The sequence below is a fragment of the Lactuca sativa genome, chromosome 3 (assembly GCF_002870075.4).
Source record: "Lactuca sativa cultivar Salinas chromosome 3, Lsat_Salinas_v11, whole genome shotgun sequence".
NCBI lineage: Eukaryota > Viridiplantae > Streptophyta > Magnoliopsida > Asterales > Asteraceae > Lactuca > Lactuca sativa.
The window spans coordinates 41,127,937-41,135,433 of NC_056625.2; the positions used below are offsets into that span (position 1 = coordinate 41,127,937).

The window sequence follows — 7,497 nt, forward strand, 5'->3', positions numbered from 1 at the left end:
TGTTTTGTTGTTTTCTGGATGATAGCTAGGTACCTAAAGCATTGTTTAAAGGTGGATCAGTAGTCTACATGTCATTGCATGTCATTGCATTCTCACTGTTACCTATCAAAGTACTGAGGTAAATATTATGATTTTTTATATTAATTTTCTTACTTTCTAAAATTATTAGTGTTTTTTTTTTCTGAGTTATGATTGAAAAACAGTGAACTAGGGTAAATTTTATGAATTATGATATTAGTTTCTGAAAATATATAATTAGGGCATCATTATGTCTTATTGCCCCGGGCAACATATTTCTTTGGACCGGCCCTGGGTCCTTGCATTGCAATTGCCTATTTATCGGTTCTAAAGGACTGTGAGATTCATTGCTTTCATGAAGGATTGGAAGTCAAACGACTTGGTGGTCTCCATGTCATTGGGACATCTTTGCATGAGTCCCGAAGAATTGATAATCAGGTAACTTTGCATCAATATTGTGTTTTAAGGTTTTACATAAATTTAGCATATACTTTCAGACTCACTTTTTTAATTTATTTCTTGCTTTACAAAGCTTCGTGGCAGAGCAGGAAGGCAAGGAGATCCTGGATCAACACGCTTCATGGTCAGGTAAGTTCATTTAAATGATTTTTATAAAGTTTAAAGTCAATCCTTTCATCTGGACAAAATTCTTCATGTTAAATTACGTAATAGTCCTTGGAGTAGTTGACATGAACAATTTTTTTTTGTTAGAATGATTCCATATATATGTGCAAGCAAGCACATGCCTTGTGAAAAAGGGAAATCTATTCTAGTCATTCTCTTTAACAAGGCAACCTTAAAGTTGATTTTTTAAACCTGATGTTTAAAACTACATTGAGTGTGAGATAGAAGTTTATGCAGAGAAGGAAAAAGATAGAAGTTTTTGAGGATGTTGCTGATGAAAAAGATAGAGGTTCTTTAGGATGCTGCTAATGAAGTTTATGCAGAGAAGGAAAAAGATAGAAGTTTGTTGGCACATAGTAAGCTAGATAATTAATGCAATTGTATATAAATGAGTTCATTTTTTTATAACATTTACTCACTATTGGAATAATTATTTGTATTTGACATATTAGTGAAATGAATTATATTTGTTATTTATGGTATTTTATTTATTATTATGAGATTTCTAATGTATTATTTAATATGAAAAATTAGTAAATCTATAAATAATATTTTTTTTAAAACATTTAAAATTACGATACGCAAAAATGTGTGTCATCTTCATTTATGACATGGCCTTTCTTGACAGGGGCTTTCTTGATACGCATTGCGTGTCATTAACACGCGCGTCGTAAGGTTACGACACGCGAATGCGTGTCATCTTCCTTTATGACAGGGCCTTCCTTGATACGCATTGCGTGTCGTAACCGCGCGTCGTAAATGCGTGTCGTAAATGCGCGTCGTAAATGCGCGTCGTCTCTAGACGACGCGCAAATGCGCGTCGTCTATCTTTATGACATGGCCTTCCTTGACACGCATTTGCGCGTCGTCTGAGCCATTTACGACGCGCAATGAGCGTCGTAAAAGGCCTTTTTTCTTGTAGTGAGAGAAAATTGAGCTGCAGTTTTAGCTGCAACTTTTTGCATAAGCTCCCTGTGATCATCAGTACTCAAAATCATGGACACATCCTTCAAAAGTCAAATTAACAATGTTGTATTATTAGGAGAATAAAATTGTATCTTACAAAGGCCACATAAACTACATTAAAAAAAGGGTATGTTAATTGAATAAGGAGAAAAGAGTCATTTTATTGAATTTCATTTCTTCCTATTAAAGAAATTTTAGCAATATCATCCAAATACAAAGCAATTTCTTCCAAATAAAAAACATAGGAAACTAGAAAAGTTTAAGGTTGTTTTGAGAGCAAACCGAGTCAGTCATGACATGTAACAACTCAGCTTCAGGGTAACTGAGTGCAAGTGGAACAGCTACACCTCCATTTAACCATATTGCAAGTACTCCAGCAACAAACTCAGCACAAGGTTTAGCCACAACACCTATTCTAGTTATAAGAATGAAGAAATAATACTGTTTGGGATCTATGGTGTTGATATTGCAAAGAAAACAAAGACCCATTTGATTCACATAATCTATTTGGAAGGAATGGAATATGTCAAAGCAATTGGAATCTGAAAGAATTGCAATCTGTTAATTGTTTGGTTGGCAGAAAATGGGAAGGAAATCAATCACAATCCTTTGCTATTTTTTGTTTGATTTGTAAATTTATCAAATAAATGGGAATGTAAATTATGTTAAGGAAGAATGTGTTTGTGTCTTAAAGGGTTTATGAGAAAATTTTAGTCATTTAATGAAGAAATAAAAATAGAACTCAAACCCTACCACCCACCCCAAGAAATGACAAAATCCGTCAAACATTGATTTCTGAAGGAGATCCTGGAATACAGTTCCCTTAGTTTAGCAACCAAAAAAAACAAAATGGAATTCAAGATTCCAATTCCTTCAGATTCCCACAGAATCCACGAACCAAAACATATGTTCAATATTCATAATCTATGTTTCCACTAGAAGAAACTACAAAATGGAATTCAAGATTCCAATTCCTTCAGATTCCCTTTATTTTTCTTTTTCTTTTTCTATTTATTTATCTTTAACCTCTTTATCACAGACCTTTTCCCTGTCCCTTTCACTCCCAGATCTTTCTGATCTCGCTTCCACTTCAATGTCGCCTTTTCATCATATTGTTGATGATTTATAACCTGCAAACCACGACAATACATAAGTAGCTCCATTCATCATGGTAAATTTAGAGTTTAGAGGATGATTCCTAAATTAGTTAGGGTTTATCAGTGAGAAAGGAAATATCTTCAAATATTATATGTAAAGAGGAAGAAAGAGAAACCTCAGGAGCCATCCATCTGTAAGTTCCAGTCTCTGCTGTCATAACTCCCCCTTGACTCAAAACCGGGCAACCACAAAATTCGCCACCTTTACAACCTAAAATTAAAATGTTAAATTAAAATTAAAAAAATAGAGAAACAGTTAAGAAGCTAATAAGTCAAAGTGTAATTAATGCCTTTCTAGTTTTTACATCGAGTGTTGATGAGCAAATTTGCAGTCTTGAGAGCCCTATGAATTATGTTGGTTTCTCATTTGAGGCGTCCAACTCCTGAGAAGGCCTCTGCCTCTGATCAAGAAAAAGTGGAGAAGGGTCAGCAGACAAAAAATGAGTCCCAAGAATTAGCTGGGATGGTGCCTGAAACTGAAACTGCTGGTGAAAGAAGCAGGGTATCATAAATCAAAACCACAGTAATCGGTGGATTTATTTACAAGAATTAGAAATTATTGACTTACCTCAAGTTGACCTTGTAGCGACATAACGTAATTGATGATTTTATCGACCATGAGTGCTTTTCCAGTGACCTAAGAACATGATTTCACATTTTGATTTCACCGACCATGAGTACTTTTCGAGTGACCTAAGAACACGATTCCGAATTGGCGATGGAGACGAACCAGAAACCTTTAGAGGTGGCGACCTGGCGGTGGTGAATTCTCTTTCTACAACACCGGCGGCTCTGATTTTGATGACACTGGCGGTGAAGGATTCTCTTTCTACGACACCGACGGCTCTCAATTTGATTGAGGTAGAAGACGAAGCAGTAAGCGGTGGAATGTATTTAGGACTTAACCAATGAATGGGCGTTAGGAAGAAGTAGACGATAACGGAGTCGGGGTTGCGTTTCTGGAGGCTTCGTATAGGGCGGTGGTGGTGAAAGGGTTTTGGCTCTGAACAGTAAAGAACAAAGACGGTGAGGTTAGTGTAGTAATTTGGAAGATAGATGGTGATGGGGAAGAACGGTCGTCTTTCATTGGAAGTCGACGGCGGTGGGAGACACTCAGAAGGGGCGAAGAAGCAGCAGATATCGGAAGGCGAATAGAGGTTTGAGAATCAAGAGAGAAGAAAGAAAGAAATGGGGTTTTCGGCGGGGAAGAGCTAGGGTTTTCAGCGGGTGGAAACAAAGCGGGCTTTTTAATTTTTGGATTTCATTTCCCCCTCGGATGAAACGCGTGTTTCATTAAAATTTATAAAGCGACATGGTTAGACGACACACATTTTATTTAAGATGCCCTCCGTGTTTTTTTTTATTAGACACTAATTTAAGGGCGCGCAAAAATGCGTGCCCTCTATGCTTCATATTTTGGAAAACTGACATCAATTTTTAGGGCACGCTCAAATGCGTGTTCTCTATCAGCGCGTGTCATTGATTGCGCGTCGTAAAAGGCTGTTTTTCTAGTAGTGCTTCTAAATGTTTTTTTCATCAATGTGACACAGATATTATGATAAGATGGAGCTGGCATACCTAATATAAAGTCATAAAATTAAGTATTTAAGTAATAATAAAATAACCAATAAATTTTTAATCACATTTAGATACCTCTTCCATATCACCAACGGAATTGATCATATCTTGGAAACCTTCGTCACATACAACATTGAAGGGTAAACCAACCAAATAAGCCCAAGTTGCAATTTTATCTCAAGCATTCATGTTTAACTTCTCTTTTATTGGATTACTTTTATCAAGTATACTTTGCTTTTTTTTTTTTCCATGATTAGTCTGATAAATTATATCGAGAGGACCTTGCACATTGCTAGCACCCATAATTTTTTTTGAAACATTTCTTTTTGAACTAACTTCATGTACAACAAATTCCCCATCCTCATCTTCATCAGAAAGATCAACTGTGTAAGATCTAAGAATTCCTATATTTCTTTTCTTTTCCTTTTGTATATTGTCTTTTTCTTTAATTGATTCCATGACTTTCTTTTGGATATCCACAGTCACATTTGGATAACCGGTGACTTGCCCCGAGGTATGAGTAAGATGTTGCTTCAATCGTGTGATTCCTCCACTTACCATCTTACCACATAATGTACTGTAACATCCCAAAAATACGAGCCAAAAATTTCGTTTTTAAAACATGTACTTAGCAAAACATTTAGAAATAAATCATTCAATAACCATTTCATTTCACAAAAGACGTTGCATGTCAAAAAACATTGTAATAATCATAAAAATATCAGAGTACAATCTCCCAGGTAGATGTCATAATGCGGAATACAAGCAGGTGTATGTGTGATGTACCGCTACCGTGCCAACTCCTTCCCCTTCGACAAAGAGGTACCTGAAACCAAAACTGAAAACTGTAAGCACGAAGCTTACTGAGTTCCCCCATAATACCTCGTACCATGCAAGCATACAACGTTCAGCTAGGAGATACGGGCCTCGCCCACACTCAGGAAGATACGGGCCTTGCCCACACTCCGCTAGTCGGGAGATACGGGCCTCGCCCCACACTCCACTATCTGGGAGATATGGGCCTCGCCCACACTCCACTCTCGGAGAGATACGAGCCTCACCCACACTCAGCCGCTAACCCATAATATACAAGTATCACACAGACAATGAGTATAGACATCTCTATCATACTGGCATATATCATAATCAACTCAACCAAGAGATACGGGCTCGGCCCACACTCTAATACTAACATCTCGTCTATACGGGCCGGCCTTGGCGCCTTAGACCCGTTACTACTGGAAGGAAACTCACCTCAAAGTCCCTGCCGATCTGTGTGGGAACTGACTGTCTGCTGCTACTGCCGCTCCGGAAATCCTCCGGCTATAATTCCCACAAAACCCTTAGTCAAATATTGCTAACCGACTTCAGGGTAAATTGACCATTTACCCTTACAAATCAAGAGTCAAGTCACAGTCAACCGCCAGCTGACCAGACTCGCCGAGTTGGCTTGCCAACTCGCCGAGTCCCTTTCCCTTAGTCTGACCATAAATCCGTCTCTACTCGTCAAGTTAGACGTAGACTCGACGAGTTTTCCTTCTAAACCAAAGGCCAATAGTCCTTCATCCTACTCGCCGAGTTGTATGAACAACTCGCCGAGTTCATCTTCATCCGAAGAACACTTTATGCTGAGACTCGCCGAGCTGTATGAACAACTCGCCGAGTCTGTTCTTGAGGCAAGAAGATTGCCTTAAACTCGCCGAGTCATGGCATTGACTCGCCGAGTTACTTCATGAGTGAGTCTGGCTTTCGACCCACTGAGTCACACCCAATGACTCACTACTCCAACCCGCAAATACGAAAAGGGGGAAAACTCGGGGACTCGCGACTCGACTCGCCGATTCGGATGAACGACTAGCCGATTCAGCCACATGCAAATACTATACACGCGATTCTGCTTGGATCCAGCTCATGCCATTCATAGATCTAGGTTCTTAGGGCAGGATTTTCACGTAAAGTTTCCAACTTTACGTGTAGAAATGCATAGAATGGGGATTAAGGGCGAAATAAGGGCTAAGAAGGTAGATCTAGGACATCCAAGCAATTTACTCCCATAAAGGTTATAGATCTGAGCTTCTGGAGCTCAACCATAACTTGATCTAGTGGATAATCAACCTATTACGAATTCTACTTCATGCACAAGCTTGGAAAAAGGTTCAAGAAGAGCTCAAAGGTGCTCTAATGGGGTTTTAAGCATACAAACAGAATGGAGTAGAGATATACCTCAGAGAACTCTGAAATAGCACCAAGATATATGGTCTCCTTCTCCTCTTCTTGCTCCACTCTCCTTCTTCTCCCAAAAACTTCAAGGAATCACTCTAATCACTTCAATCTCACAAGAAACGAGTTAGGGTTTGATGTAGGGCGCTCTGAGGGTGAAAGTGGGCGAGCTTGGGCCGCACAAGCTAGCTTAAATAGGGGGCAAACCCTTGGAATTAGGGTTTCATCAGACAGTGGTGACTCGCCGAGTCGCCAACTTAAACACGCTCCGGATCCCGTCTCTACTCGGCGAGTCGGACCTACAACTCGCCGAGCCCAAGGCTAAAAATGAAAAATTCAAAGATAAATTTTACGTACCAGAAACCAGGTGCTACATGTACAACAAATGCATTGTTTTTTTGTGGGATCTCTCCACTATCCCCATTCCCATGCCATATCTCCATTCAAACATTTTGTCCCAGTTCCGGCATCAGACGATATTGTATTATTGTTTATGTTTGTAGGCTTTACAGATGCATGTGAGGATGGATCATCCATCATCAAAGTTGTTGCAAAAAGCACAATCAGTAACAAAGGTAACTAAACAACATGATCGTTTAAAAATAAAGTACCTGTTACAAACTTAGAATTTTATAATAACATCAGCATGATACTGTAACAATAAAAACTAACAACTAACAACCAAGTTATGTAAAATAGAAGTTGTATATTTAACACAGATACAACATCAAAGAAACTCGTAAGCTGTAGCAGCTAGCAACTTAACAGTTAACACTTAAGTACAATATGCCAATATCTAATATACATGATCAGTTAATATTTAAAACCATGAATCCATGGCTTAACAATAATAACTAACAACCAAGTTAAGAAAAAATTGAAAAATATACAACATATTGAAGATGAGGATACAAACAGAAAAGAAAAGAAATAT

The 7,497-nt window shown here is 38.4% G+C and overlaps 1 long non-coding RNA gene across 1 annotated transcript; it reads left to right on the forward strand.

Annotated features, from left to right (window-relative positions):
- The first annotated feature begins 234 nt into the window (after nucleotides 1-234).
- On the forward strand, nucleotides 235-1,124 carry LOC128133005 (uncharacterized). Its single transcript, XR_008231199.1, has 2 exons — nucleotides 235-456; nucleotides 551-1,124. It is a non-coding gene; the product is annotated as an uncharacterized LOC128133005 (long non-coding RNA).
- The last annotated feature ends 6,373 nt before the right edge of the window (nucleotides 1,125-7,497 follow it).